General features: G+C 31.1%; 1 long non-coding RNA gene across 1 annotated transcript; it reads right to left on the bottom strand.

Moving 5' to 3' along the window:
* Window positions 1-5,697: 5,697 nt before the first annotated feature.
* Window positions 5,698-15,264, bottom strand: LOC143051279 (uncharacterized). Its single transcript, XR_012970684.1, has 4 exons — window positions 14,954-15,264; window positions 13,728-13,831; window positions 9,934-10,125; window positions 5,698-6,977 (listed from the first exon to the last, which is right to left on the bottom strand). It is a non-coding gene; the product is annotated as an uncharacterized LOC143051279 (long non-coding RNA).
* Between the last annotated feature and the right edge of the window lie 1,209 nt (window positions 15,265-16,473).

The following is a 16,473-nucleotide window of genomic DNA, read 5'->3' as shown; positions in this document are numbered from 1 at the left end:
GAATCTTGACTTGAATATTTTCAAAAGTGGTCAAGATAACAAGGGGAAATTTTAATACAACGGAACTATTAACAACGGTCATATGTGTGCGAAGTAAGGCTATATAACTTTTTTATCTATCATTTTCTACGGATATTTCCTTAACTTAGTCAGGTAAATGACGATTGTCTTTCATTCGTTCCTTTGGTTTGTCATGCCCGACGTTCGAATTTGTCAGGTTTTTTTTATTTATTTTTTTTATTTTTTTTTTTTTTTTTATTTTATTTATTTTTTCGATTTTGTTAAACCCTAGCCGTATTTGGCACAACATTTTTGAATTTTTGGTCCTCAGTGTTGTTCAACTTTGTACTTGTTTTGGCTTTCGAACTTTTGTATCTGGGCGTCACTAGTAAGTCTTGTGTGGACGAAACGCACTTCTGGCGTATTAAATTTTAAACCTGGTGCCTTTTGTTAGCTATTATTCGTGTGTTTCTTTGTCCAATATGTTCTCCTATTTATTTGTATTGTAGTCCTGTAATGTTATGTTGTCATTTTAATGTTATATTTAACATTGCCATTAAAGCTGGAGGTTTGGCATGCCACAAAACTAGGTTCAACCCACCATTTTTTTCTTTAAAAAATGTCCTGTACCAAGTCAGGAATATGACCATTGTTATATTATAGTTCGTTTCTGTGTGTGTTAAATTTTAACGTTGTGTTTCTGTTGTGTCGTTTGTTTCCTCTTATATTTGATTGTGAATTCACATTACTATAAGACGTGTTACGGTACTGTTCTATTCAAAATTCATGTATTTAGTTTGATGTTATATTTGGTATTCTCATCGGATTTTGTCTAATGCTTAGTTTGTTTCTGTGTGTGTTACATTTTAATGTTGTGTCGTTGTTCTCCTCTTATATTAAATGCGTTTCCCTCAGTTTTAGTTTGTAATCCGGATTTTTTTTTGTATCGATTTATGAGTTTCGAACAGCCGTATACTACTGTTGCCTTTATTTGTCAGTGTTAATGGAATTTACCTTAGATCTTGGTATGTAGTTTTATTCTTTGAGTGGTGTCATAATCGAAAATACTTTAAATTATAAACGAAAAAATTGAATTAATAGTGCAATGAATTCACACAATCGTAAAAACATTTTTCTTCATTCTTATCAGAAAAAACAAACTAAAATCTTTAAGTCAGAAGGCGAAATAGAGAAAATACGTGGTATATTTTTTTTATATATAGCAAAATTTAACTACTTATATTAAAAACGCATTTAAATTTCTACACTATTGGTTTCTGATGTAAAATAATTATTTTCTTTGAAATCGGTAATTACTATCTCCCGGATCATTTTCTTTTCAATTAATAATTAACAGTTTTCTGTTTGATAACTAATCAATCAGACAAATGATTCAATATTCCACTGATTTATTACCTGTCATACAATGTCTATCATAGAAACAACAAAGTTAATTTCACTATTTCAATTTAAAAAAAACATGAAAAAGATAATTACAAAAATTAAACTTTAGAGATATAGATATAATCGAATTTTCCTAATTCCAAAGAAAATTGTGAAATTAATATTCATTTCAAATTTTGAAACGTCTTAATCATTGCATTCTATAACTGGATGAGCTGGTTTGTTTATTCCAAAACATTGATCCAAAATTAAAATACTATAAATGTGTTAAATACAACTACAACAAGTCTGATCACTGTAATCAATTGATGATTTCTGTCAGCATCTTCCTTATTCTTACATATTATCGCACCGCGGGAAAATTATCACGTTTTGATTGGTTTAAAGCCGTCACGTGGTGACCCCTATGGATCCGTAGGGGGTTAGTAAATTTCATAAGGGGTTCATGACGTCACGTTTACTATTATTGGTGACGTCATCTATTAATGTTGTTGTCTTTCATTGTTTATTTTTCCACAAAACGCAGCAGAAAAGGTTAAGCATGCGATAATTCGTTATACGGTTAACTACTGACCCACTACGGACCATAGAGGGTGAATAAAATCCTCTATGGATCCGTATAACTTATAATATTATGCCAATATTCATGCAAATACAACTTGAAAACTATGAATTAATTTTTTAAAAACATTTCTTTGCTTTTGTTGGATATTTGTTCCACAGTTAATATATAGATTTGTTTGTAATTTTAAGAGTTATGACACTTTTGAAATGCTTGTATATAATGAGAGATGGTACATGATTAAATCCTTTTCTGTATTTGATAGAACAATGAGGTCATATGCTTTCGAAATCAGTTTGGTCATGTTGGTGTTGAACTGTCCTTTCATTGGACATTTGTACCATTATTTGCTTGCAAAAATGACAAACGATGGCACTCTTTCCAATTATTAATTTGTGCTTATCTGAGTCGAGTTTTGTAGGTCCCTTTGTTCGTACATGTCTACACGTACATGAATTTGTGTATGTATACAGCGTTGGCTACATAGTGTTGGGTTAATGTGTTCATAATTAAGTTTTTTTCTAAAGCTTATCATATGCACAAAATTAAAAAAACAAAAGTTGCTTATGTGAAGGTATCCCTTTTTGAAATTAAGGAACTTGAATTTTAGATATAACGTATTTGTACATTTATGTTAAACACGATTTAATTTATATTTTTTAAACAATTTTTGTATACATATTTGTAATATATGTGCTTACCTGACTGCCTGGTTATCATTATGTGTGACTTGAAGAATATTCAACCATAGATAGGTAGAAGTCTTTGGAAAAGCATCAATGTTTGTTGTATATAAGTTAGACAAATATAGTGTTAACATCGACATGTTATATAAAAGAAAACAAGGTTTCGTTACCGTTAGATACTTGATATGGTTTTACGTAAATCAACTGACTTGTAAGAAGGTCTATAAAACCTACATTGACTTTGATTATATCATGACTCCTGACCGAAACAATGAACATAAAAGAGAAAAAAAAATATATAAATATCCTGTCTGATTATATCTCTCCTATTCTGATACTGTTCGCGCTCCCTCTGCTTGTGTAGTATAGTTTGTTGTTAACATGTGCATATTAGCTGATCTCAAGACTAATGCGTTCGTCTCTGTTTTTTATTTCTGGAATTTGTGAAATCAAAGAATACACACATATGTAAAAACCTGTATCAAAAGTTGCTTCAGTATATTTACATTAAACATTTCACTGTCAGGCATAATTAAATACCAGAAATTCTTGTCTTTTCAAATAGAAATCTAATTATTGAAGAAGTGGCTTTATTGTTCCTTGTCTTGTTGAGTACAAAAATCCCGAAAAAAATGTGTATATCTTGATTTATGATATTTAAACTGACATTTGGTTTCCTTAATCAATATAACCCATTATCGTATCATCATTGTCGAAGTCGATTTTTAATCAGTGGTCAGTTGATGTCAAAGAAGAATGCTAGATTTCTCATAGTTATGATTTGATAATTTGTCTAAATATCTCCGTTCTATGTTTTATGCACTTAAACAGAGTATATCTTCAAAGTTTATTTCTAAATCACATATATGTACATGTAAGTGGACTTTGCAATGATTTTTTATTTGTTTTTTGTATAAGTTCACGTCTGTTTTTTCTTTATGGTAAGCGACCTGTTAAAATGATGAAAATGTATCAGCCTGCACGAAAGGTTTAACAGACACAGACATCAAAACAAATTCATAATGAACTAAAAATTCGATAGACAACATGAAGATAGAGTATGACGCCATTTTAATATCAAAATCATTCTACAAAACAAACTACGCAGTTTAAAAAAAAAATGTTTTTCTTTTGAAAATTTTATATTATTAAAATTCAACAAGGCAGCCGACGCAATACAAGAAAACCCCAACGTTGGCCTCCAGTTTATAATTTGGCGTCATTGTGCTATCTTGCTTATTTCAGTTAATATTTCATAAAAGCGTTAATTCATCTGCTAAAAGCAAGTCATTACTTTCAATTTATTTAGTGCAATGTGTGTTTCTTATGTTAGAATATAGATACAATGACTCATTTTAGTGGGATACAATTAATGTCAATCAAAGTACATTTTGTGCATCCCGTTATTTTGAATTGCTGTCATCACCTTTATATATATTATGCATAGAATCGAAATTACGGTTCAATTATTATAACATTCCTTTTTTTATTCAAGCTTCTTCATGTTCTAAATTCTAGAAATTTGTGATATATGTTTATGGGGAGAGAAAAACAATCCCAGCTCTATGTAAGACTGCACGGTGGAAAAGAGACCGTCAACTTATAACATCGAGAGCGTCAACCACAGTGCGTGTTAAGAATGGTAAACTGTCATGTTAATGTTCAAAGATGTCCTGATTCAAGCTTAAATGTTATAGAAGTACAATATTGTATTGAATTGAAATGAATTTAATTGAATTTTTAATTCCAGAATACGGAGGACATAACACACGCGTTCCTTGATTCGAGCAACAACAGATGAAACTGTCGCATTATTTTGATCCCGATCTTTTAGCTTTCAGGCGTTGTAAATAGGTAGCACCTGAGATCAACCTGGTTTCTTGATGAGCTTATTGGTACTCAGTCCTCTAGTTTTATATGTTGTTTTCAAAAGTGTCGTAGTTTTTCGTTTTTTTATAAGAAAGAAATATTTTGCGATAAAACTGTGTTTCTCATATTTCTAAGTTTGTGGAAATACTTTCTCATAGGAATAAACGAATATGCTTGATATATGTCGATAAGAAAAACAACGTAGCGACATAAAAATCAAAAAGACATCTAGAGGTCAATGTATAATCTTAAAAAAATAGACAAACATTTGTACTTTTGTCAAGACATAAATAAACCTCGTCTTCAAAAGTGGAGATTAAATGCAACAGAAATGTTCACGACATGTCATTATTACCAAATTACCAAAAAGAAAAAAGAAAAAAGCAGCAAACAAAAATCACCCATTAAGAAACAAAGACACAGTTCCTGACTAGGGAAAACACGTAAGTAAACTTATAGATGGATAACAAAGATGTTTGAGAAATCAATCTGATGTTTTGCGATCAGTAGAATGATAGAAGGTATATAGAATAGTATACTAAAAAAAATCAGTCAATATACTAGTAACCTGAATCATAATACCATATAATTGAATGCTTGCGTTTTCAAGGATTTAGTCTGATATAAAATAATGCGATTATCTGAGTAACTGCTGCAAGCTCTTGAATACCGAATTAGTACGGAAATGTATATCTGATATGATTGTAAAGTTGATATATTACTGCTACGGTGGGAGAAATTGATAATTTCCAAATTTAAAGCGACTCGTTTGTGCTGCGATCAACGCTGATGTCAAATTCGAGGTATAGGTCTAAAAATGAAGCGGATGAAGCCTTGTCGATTATTACTTTAACTTCTAGTTCTGAAGGATCTAGTAATTGAACCCAATAAGAAATGTTTGGATTTTTTAAAAGAAAAAACATCATCATTTCATCTGATTGTCAGATCAAAGGATCGTGCTTCTTTGATCGTCACGTGTTTGACAAGTGTATGAAGGCAACCCTACTCATATGACAACAAGAAGAGGTCGGGAAAGCCAGAAACATGAAAGATAACATATAACCGAAATAAGGTTGTTTAGAAACAAGATTTAATAACAGCAGTATAGTTTATCATTTTGATCTTTCAATATGGTGTGAGTCAAAGCATAATAATAATAATTTTATTTGCAAAGTACACTCATATGGGCCAAGCAAACAACAAGAAATATACTATACAAATTACAAGTATAAACATTATACGAAAAATAATTATGAAATTGTCACGTTTATAAACTTTACAGATGGCTTAATAAAGTCACGAGCTGCTGTCCAATGATAAGATACATGACTTAAGGTTGTCTTAGCTTTGATTTGTATAACTCGGTTTGATGTGATGAACTTTTTAGTGATTTCTCAGAGTTGAGCACAGTTAAAATCTAGAAAAAAAATTATATTTATCAGCACGTTTATTCCAAAATTACCAAACATTTAGTCTCTAAGTGCATTTCTATTCGACGAATATTCGAAGGAAATGAGAAAACTACAATGTAGTATTGCGGACATAAAATAGGTTCATTTGTGAATATGGTCCAAAATCTTATTTTTAAGTCAACGGGAAACCCCAAATACCACTTGGACAAAGGCATGCACAAAGAATACTGCCATAACGAGTTAAACAAAAAGTCACTTCATAAATTGCGCAAGTCCGAAGCGCTGATCCTTAGATTCATCTCCATCCGAAACGATGTATTATACGTCTATTTTAAACTATCATTGAAATCAAATAATATGTCAGGTAGCAGGTGTGGTCAAAGTGTTGACCGACAAAATGATGCCACCACGATTACAACATTTCATTTCTTGATGGAGTGGGATAAAAGAAACGAGAGCCAATGACGTTAGAATCGAACTTTGTAAAAATTGTTTAGAGCAATATATAAAGGTTATGCTTATGATGATGAAAAAGACAACGGTAGGTTTAGGAACAAAATCTTAATGCCTGCGTCTAATGCCACTAACATTTAGTCCAACAACAAATAGAAATTGAAATAAAATATACCATACAGTTTGCTACATAAAGTAAAATTGTAATTTATAAACTGTAAATATTGCACTTTTGTTTCAAGTAAAATAAATAACTTATTACATTCTAAATTTCCCTAGTTTATTAATTAAAAAGCACCGAAAGTTTTTAATTATTGTACATTTCGCTTAAGTAGTTACAGTTCTTTATTCACAACAGAAGAATCTAACACCATTAAGTGCGGTATCGTCGAATCCCGCTCCTTGGGCAGCTTGTATTTTAGTCTTTACACCACATATGGCACTGTTCACTGGACAAGCGTCACTCCATTCACCGTAAGAGCCATATTTGCCATACCCGGGAGGAAAGCTTAGGTCAAAGTCAAACAAATTATCTTTAAAAGATCTGCATCTGAATCTGACGTAGTTGGCACCTGTACTGTCTTTTGTAGGCTACCAAACAAAAACAAAATAAACATGTGCTGAGTTCATTTAACTTAGTATAAATTTATGAATTTTGTGTGGCGCATATGCAAACTGTTGTCATCAAACGCTACTTAAAAAGAGATATAGTTGGCAGTGTCATCCACTTTCATACAGTTTCGGAAAATTAAAAAAAATATATATCAGTGCATGAGATATGGTTTGTGAACTTTTAATTAGATACAAAACTAAAGTTTTGATAAGCAAAAAATACAGAAGATTTAGGGATATTAAAACACTATGAACCTAAGTAGAATATGCAAACGTCTAATTAATCAATCTTTGAAATGTATCTTCTATATGATTATTCTGTAGAAAATCAAACTCACACTAATTTGCTCTGTGTGTCCAATAATTTGCAACCTTAATTATAGAACTGTACTTAAACAATGAACTTCAAATAAATAAGGTCGAAACTAATAAAACCAATTTCAAAGTACGACTGTATGATTGTAATAAACGGGAATGAACAACATCATATAAAATGTATAGCACATATATATAAGAAAATGTGGTATGAGTGCCAATGAAACAACTCTCCATCCAATTTTTTAAAGTAAACCATTAAAGGTCAAAGTACGGCCTTCAACATGGAGCCTTGGCTAACACCGAACAGCAAGCTATAAAGGACCCCAAACATGACTAGTGTTAAACCAACGGTCGAATCTATATAAAAAACCGACAAACTAGAAACACTTATGAACCACAAACGACAACCACTGAACATCAACGTTCCTTACTTAGGACAGGTGCAAACAAATGCATCGGGTTTAAACACGTACACAATAAGTTTACAAATCTTTACCAGATATCAAATGACATAGAAGTAAACAGCTATGGGTCAACGTACGGCTTTGAAAATGAGCAAAACCCATACCGCACAGTATGTGCATGAGCCAGCCAAGTATAGGATCTTCAGGTCAACTGTGGTAAAATGAAGCTATATATATGAAATATCGATGAGAAAAGGTACATGTATAATATTCTGGTAATTATTTTGTCTCTATAAACATGTTACACTGGTTGAGAGAATATAACGTAATCTTTCGTATTCAATCAGCGCACCAACAGATGAAGTAAATATGTATATCTCCCAGTTGGTAGAATAAATGTCAAATGAAGTTAAAAGTTAAGGTGGTATGGGTGTCTTCCTCCATCTTAGATTGTAAAAAACAGAGAACCAAAGGTCCAGATTTTTTATCAAGTTAGCAAAATTTGATGCAGGAATGCAGATATTTAATGTGAATTTTTATTTAAAAGAACTAATTCATAAGAATATAACTTATAAATATTGATATTTTTGCAAATGATGATTATTTTTGGTTGTTTTTAAAAATAAATTAAATTGGCATTTTAAGGGGAGGTAACTCTAAAACAGTGCATTTTCTGAAGGATTCTACATAGAATTTTCCTATTTTGTATTTTAGCCGGAAAAAACGTACGGTGACCCTATCTTTTCTTTTGATATTCTCAAAGCATTGTCTGAAAGCTATCTTTTCCTTAAGTATTTAACAATTCTATCATTTTGTTTAGTTTCTAATCACAAAATTGTGTTTTTTCCTGTATAATCCATACAAAATTTGTCATTTTGTCACGCCCTGTAGCTTGAGAAAATGCGCGGTGACCTATCATTTTTATAACATTTTTCAACATATATCAATAGATACTACATTTTGGCAAAGTATGAACAAATTCTATCATTTTTATTTTAGACTCCCATACCACCTTAAAGAGCTTTGGTTGAGGAATAAATATGTCGATAGATTAAGCCAAATACAGCTAAGGTTATTTATCCCTGGGATACGACCAACACTCTCTTCCTTTTTGTTATCATTTTGACAAGGTGTCGGCCTCATCGTGTTTTCCAAAAGATGGAAATGAGTTTTTTACGCAAAAACCAGACGATAAGTGAAACTAGATAGATGAAAACACCAAAAATTCAAAACAGAACAGCTGAATCTAAGGTCAATTTTGCCTAAAGCAATTGTGGCATTAATTTAGTACAATCGCATAACATTACCTTTAGTACATTTACATAACATCGGTTTTAGTACAATTTCATTGATAATGATAAGAAATTATACTGTTAAAATGTATCATCGGCATCATGCCAATATCCAAACCCTGGTAACTGGGCTTAATGAATATTAAATGAAACTATGGTAACAATCTAAGAGCTACAATGGCATACCAAGGTTTTTGATTGATCAGTTTCTCTAATTCTTACCCTGATGTTTTTTTTACATCAATGTTTTAACTTTACTAAGGTAGTAAATGTATGAAAATTACGTAATTTTCAGTATGTTAAACTTATACATGATATTAAATGTTACAGAAAAAACTCGCGATTATAAGAACAATATCTACCTCTGGCATTACAATTTTTTTTTTTTTTTATTTTGTTTAACAGAAAAGTTTAAAAATTCAAAAATTCAAAATCAAACACAGGTAATTTTAACATATTCGATTTCACTTAGATTCTTTATTGCATGAATGACGGACACCGAGTAATGTTTATAGATCAAAAGTGCTAGTCTGTTTAAGTCCCCATAAAAAAAATCTTTTGGAATAGGAAATACGAAATATTGTCCCCTTGTAATATTTCTTGAAATCAGAAACAGAAACATTATTATATAGATATCAAAGTACAAAGACAAAAATAAATACATTAACAACTTATCACCTAGCTTAGAATTTCAAAATTTGAGTTCAATGCATATTTCATATTGCAAATTATCTGTATATCCATACAGACATTTTGTAATGGTCTTAATTAATTAAACTTACAAAGGAGATTTAAACACAACAAACATGTTGTTTGTTTTGCAAGAATTTTTAGTATATCATTCATAATAAAATTCGTTTAGATTTCTAATAGCTTAAATCGAGAAAATATTTGTTACATTTTTAGATTTAATCAACTTACATTGTATTTCTCTACTTGTAGAGAAAATGAGGTAAGAAATGTCTTAGCCGGACAAAGTGCTTCCCCTGTCCAATTTCCCCATACCTGCTGACCAGAACTTGCCGTGTCACCACAACGATCACTCCCTCTACTCCCACAGATAATTTCTATGTCATTCAGTTCTGTCTTATCTGTTAAATGTGGTCCTTCGATCTGTAAATAAATCTATTTAACTGAAACAAATGAGGGTCATAAACCAAAACTGGGGGAAACACTTGATAGTATAAGAGGAAACAAAACGGAACAACACAAACACTGGACTGCTAAAAAAACGCCAACATACATAAACACGGACTATGTGATAACAATTGCCATATTCCTGACCTGGTTCAGGACATTTTAAGAAAAAATGGCCTGCCGAACCTCCCGCGTATATAGCAATGTTAACAATACCGATAAAAACAACATTACGTGACAGGAATAAAGTATAAATAATACAAGGACATTCAAGACAGAGAAATACATTAAAAATTAATATAATAGTCCATTTCACCATGTAATCCACAGAATAACAACGAACATCTAAGATTAATTTGTGACAAAACACAATTACAGCACAACAGAATAATGAACTATGCGTCACACGAATGTATCAACGCCACAAAAAGTGACGTCACAGGTAAATTTCTAAAATTACAATAGGAAATTGGGATTAAGTTTGTAATGGTGTTATTTGATGTTTTTTCTAACCATTACAAGAATATTAATATAAAATTGTGTTAGTAATGGTGTCATTATTTGTATCTTAAAACCATGGTGTTTCACAAATGAATCATGTGCATATAGTTACTTTTAACCTAAAAATCATATAAATGAACTAGATGATTAATATCTTTACTTTTACATACATAAAGAAAAAGAAAAATAGAATTAAAACCATAAACGATAAGACATAAAATAACATCCAACAATAACTACATATGGAACATCATAACTAAATACATGAATGTTGGATGAACAAATACCGATACACGTCTTATATCAATGCGACTTTACACTCAGCAAAACAGTCATATTTGGGAATAGGTCATGTTCGGTAGTTAGAAGACCAGACGACGTAGATGATAAACCACAATCTAAGACGTGGTAAAAATGTCGTTAGTTAGTTTAGACAAAGAAACATCATTAGATCAACCAATTCGTGATGGTGTCCATAACATTTACGGAGTGTTAATTTTAATTTTTCCTTTTCATAACTCTGTTGGAGCACACTCCTGTATATGAAGTCCGTATAGTTTGAACATGCACAAGTATAACGTATGAACTGAGATATGTAAACACCATACGATGGGGCAGAGGGTATGTTACTGTTGAGAAATGGGAAGTTGATAATTGGGAAGTTAAAATCGTCCCGTTTGTCATAGATTTTAGTGTGAAGTCGTCTATCTGTGTCAATATTGAGTAAACGATCAAGGTATGAAGCAGTCCTCCTAGTATCAGTAGTATCCTTAATTTTAAGTTCACTTGGATATATGAGATGTAAGTATTGGCTGAAATACGGGTTATTCAGTGAGAGGACATCATCAATATATCTGAAAGTGAAATTAAAGAATTTCACAAGGTGCTTTTTCTGTATGTCTTTTAGAAGGTTTTGAATGAATTTTGCTACATACGAGTACAAAAACAAATCAGCCAGTAGAGATGCACAATTAGTACTGTCTGTAATACCGACTGTCTGTTGAAATATCAATCCTCCAAACTCAACAAATATGTTGTCCATCAAAAAGTCCAGCATTTTGATAATATCATCTCTTCAGTATATTTTATGGGTAGAATCAGTGTGGCTCTTCACAAAAGTAGAATTATTATAACCAAAAACAAGAAATTTGTATCTACGATTTCCATTTTTATAGAAAGCTCTGTTTAATGAGATGGTGAAGTCGATCTTTTAATTGAGCATGGAGAATAGTAGTGTAAAGCGTAGACAAATCAAAAGTTTTAATGATGCTGCAAAATTGCAGAAATTTAGATCTAAGATTTAGCAGTAGATCTTTAGAATTTTTAAGAATCCACATCACTTCAAGACTACTGCTGGAATATATCTCATTTAAAATTGATGCTATTAGTCAGAATAGCATTAGTTAAGGTACACCATAAGCTAAGAATATTGATAGGTTATTGAGCTCCTTTTGAGATATTTTTTTTTAAATGATGGGAAAAGGCTGCCTCGGACTTTTGCCTTATATTTGCCTTGGTATTATTTGGGCCTAAAATCGAAAGAAAAGTAATCTAGAATCTGTTTCAATTTTGGTAAAATACCTTTTATGGGACATTCAATTCTTTTATGAAAAAACATGGGTGTTATGTAGCAAAACATTTTACCCTGTATCGTAGAAGAAAAACCAATGGAGTTTGAACATCTGACAAAAATTCATAAACCTGGCCTAAGTACATCCTTAAACGATTAATTACAAACATGTATTGTATGATCTTCTGATTTGACGTACTGATATTTATTCATGTTTTGAGAACCTTGTGATTAGGTTGTTGTATTTTGTCACTTCTAATAATTCTCCTTTCCCCTGCTGGTGGACTGGACTTGGTGTATTGTGAACTTTAAATGAGTTAAAGACACTTTGTAATCTGTGGCACGTGGCTTTGTACTTATACTCAATCAGATATTGATACTTCTTTATTGACTGATTTGCTTGCTCTCTTTGATGATATTTTGAGGTTTTTTTTAACTTCAGATTTTAATAATTTTAGATTGCCATTGAATTGGTCGAAATACTTGTGACCCCCGGTGAGAAATATTTTTACACATATAATTTATATTATTGAATCAAAATAAGGTATGTGTGTGCATGTTTAAGTGCACATCTGGGGAAAGCCCCTGCATCAATGTGGAGAATGACTTATGAATTGACATAATGGTATGGGACACTACATGTAATCAGCAAAGAGATTCTAAAATATGTGATGTTAACCTATTATATAAAAAAATGTGTATGATTACCAATGAGACAACTCTTCAAAAAAGACTAAATGACACAGAAATTAACAACTATAGGTCACCGTACGGCCTTCAACAATGAGCAAAGCCCATACCACATAGTCAGCTATAAAAGTCCCCGAAATGACAAATGTAAAACAATTCATACTAGAAACTTACGGCCTAATTCATGTAATTTATGTGCAAATAAAGAACAAAAAAACAAATATGTTACACAGAAACAGAAGACAACCACTGAATTACAGGCTCCTGACTTGGGACAGCCACATACAGAATGTGGCGGCGTTAAACATGTTAGCGGGCGCCCAACCCTCTATCTAACCTGGGACAGTGGTGTAACAGTACAACATAAGAACAAACTATAGAAATCATATAAAAAAGCTTAACTCATGAGATGGATACAAATAGAAATACAGGTTTATTCCACCATTGTCTGCATAAAGAAATACATGTACCAAGTCAGGAATATGTCATTTTTTTTCCATTCGATTGATGTGTTTCAGCTTATGATTTTGCCATTTGATAAAGGAATTTCCGTTTTGAATTTTCCTGGGAGTTTGGTATTTTTGTTATTTCACTTTTTATAGACGATTTGATGTTAACTTGGTTTACATTTACTGCTCGCACAATTAACTAAATAGTTATTTTATTTTGACGATAAATTTTGTTACGATTTTTACAATGTTTTAGTATAAAGTAAAGATAGTCACGTGTAGTTGGTATCTGATTGTAGAAGTTAAATAGTCTTAACTCTAACGTTTTAATGATAATTATTTAACGATTATCATAGAAGTATACATACTTTCATTCTGTAACCAACAGCATAATGACCTTTTCTACAAAATTCTTCATTTGCCCAATTACCAAAATATCCACCATTTGTTACAGACAATATCTTATTATAGCCTGAAATAGTAAAAAATACTCTTCCGCAAAAAGTTCTTGACTAGCAGCAGTATATACATTTTTTCTCGTCAATAATATTTCAAACCTATTATTGCAAATTCTTGCGTATTAAACAAATGTAATCATATGTATCAATGAAAAAGAACGAAACTTCCAAAAGATTTTAAAAGCAACTGACACAAATCCTACGTACTTAAAACAAATATTGATAAAAACAACCCCTTACAAAGTAAAGCGTGTTATCCTTCAGTGTATTATCAGGTTTATTACGGTTATTTAAAAAAAAATGTCTTCCGATCTTTATAAAGATTGCACCAGCTTTATATTTTTACTTAAAGGTTGCAACTTTATGTCGTGACCAATTGATATATAATTCATTATGGATCATGATCATAAGTGCAAGTCTAATTAAACAAATGTTGAGTATTTATCAACAAAATGAACGAGATAGACTTCCAGAACAATACTGTATCAAAATTGTCTTCCACATAATTATAATGCACACAATCATATTGCAGTCTAATGGACTTATGTTTAATATTTGACATGTTTGAAGCATAGTTTAAGTATATTAGAAAGACTTTTCATATTCAGTTGCTATCAGGTAATTGTTCATCTTTTGAATTTTAAAAAAAGAAAAGAAAAGATATTGTGCTTACATTCATGACACAAAACAAACTAAACGCAAGTAAACAAACTCAAAGACAAAGAAAAAAGCCCTGAACTTTGCGAAAATCTAACCCCACTACAAGTTCAAACGCTGTGAGTATATATGAGAAATTGGCAACAAATAGCTCGTTTAAATCATGCTTAAAGTTAAAAAATTAACATAAGTTTGAAAGAAAAACAGTTGACACTCTCAAGAACAAGCGTGAACTAGTGTCTATTCAATATAAATATAACGTGGTTACTTTAACATGCTCCTTCTACCTTTCTAAAGAAGAAAGGAAGAAAGCAAATCGGACTGTTGACTCTCTCTATTAAATTGTCATCTGATGCAATGGCCAGACGTAAACACATAAATAAATGGAAATATATCAGGGTATCCTAGACTTCCCCTATTATGAACATCTTTCCATTGCCTTTAATTATAAGTAAATTTTAGGTGAAGATTAGACTTACCGACATATTTACGACTGGTATGTAGGATGTTTGAACCTGAAACATTGTCAAAATTCGTATGACAGCATCCGGACTGATCAAGTTTACACTCTTGAGTCGAATTTATATAAGTAATCTCACAACATTTGTCACTGAAAGTCAAACAAAATACTGCACATTGACTCTGAGACATTCTCCCTATGGCTGTGAGATTCACTGACTTGATTTTCTTATTCTTTTCTACTCTAAAGTATTCTGCTCTCGTCTGATAATTTCCAACAGCCGACACCGCATTTTGAAATAGGAAGCTACATATCGAAGCGATAACATATCCTTGCATGTCTGATACAACGAAAAAATCTATGTAAATAAGATAAGTTTTAAAGTTTTAAAACAAATGCTGCACACCACAAATTCATTTGATAACTGCAATTAATCTAGTTATGTTTAAATTCAAGACAACTTGCTTTTAGACATGATAGATTCAGTTTGATTTATGCTCACACTTAACACATATCATAGGTCTTCAGAGTCAAATGTCAATTGAATTATACCTTGTACATGTAATACGGAGAGAGCTTTTATAGGCTGTGCCTGTTGCTCAATCCTTTTCATATCTTAATGAATAAAATATGTTTAAAATCAAAAACAAATCGAATGTCAATTCATATTAGAAATTTCTGCGTCCCTAACACATCAATTGTCCCTGTAGTATTCTTAGTCTCTCTTTGATTCCAGAGATAAGACTTTTTTATATTAAACACATTTATATAAAGCATTTCATTGATTAATATGTATGAATTCAAATATTGATTATGAATAACATTTTTATATTTATTTCTTCTGTGAATCATCATATACATTTTATCATTATTAAATACAGTAATGAAAGTGAATTATTAAAGGCTATCTGATATATTGTGAGAAGACAAAATACCTTATGAATATTCTAAAAACATCTTTCAAAATACATATACCAATTTTAATTACTCCAAAATGTATAAGTGAAACAGAATTATAAAATAAGTATAATAAAATGATGCAATAACACGAAAACGAGATATTTATCAATACATGATGAGATAAGCTGATAATGATAACAAATTACTATACTTAAATTTGTTCATAGATTGAAATAAACTTAGACAAAACAAACGTTACATGGATAGGTACTAAACACATAGGCAAGACAAATTGTGTGTAAAGTTGGGACTGTCATGCAGCAAGAGTGCCTTCAAACTATTGGGCCGATGTTTTGTGTTGATTAAGACAGAATATTATACTATCAATACCAAAATCTAAGTTGTGTTTCTCGAATTCAAGAAATAGAAAAAAAACATATTACATAAATGGTCATAACAGTCACTTTCCCAATTTGATAAAGTAACAATTACAAAATTATAAATTATCAAATAATATCAAAATTGAATCATCCGTTCATGTCCATCCCATGTCCAGATGACAATATTGTACGTCAAATAAATAATAAAATTTATTCATTCATTTTGGATGATGAACCTTAAAAAAATGAATGGGATCAT

This window comes from Mytilus galloprovincialis, chromosome 11, assembly GCF_965363235.1.
Source record: "Mytilus galloprovincialis chromosome 11, xbMytGall1.hap1.1, whole genome shotgun sequence".
Taxonomy (NCBI): domain Eukaryota; kingdom Metazoa; phylum Mollusca; class Bivalvia; order Mytilida; family Mytilidae; genus Mytilus; species Mytilus galloprovincialis.
This window is presented reverse-complemented; position numbering and strand designations above follow the sequence as displayed.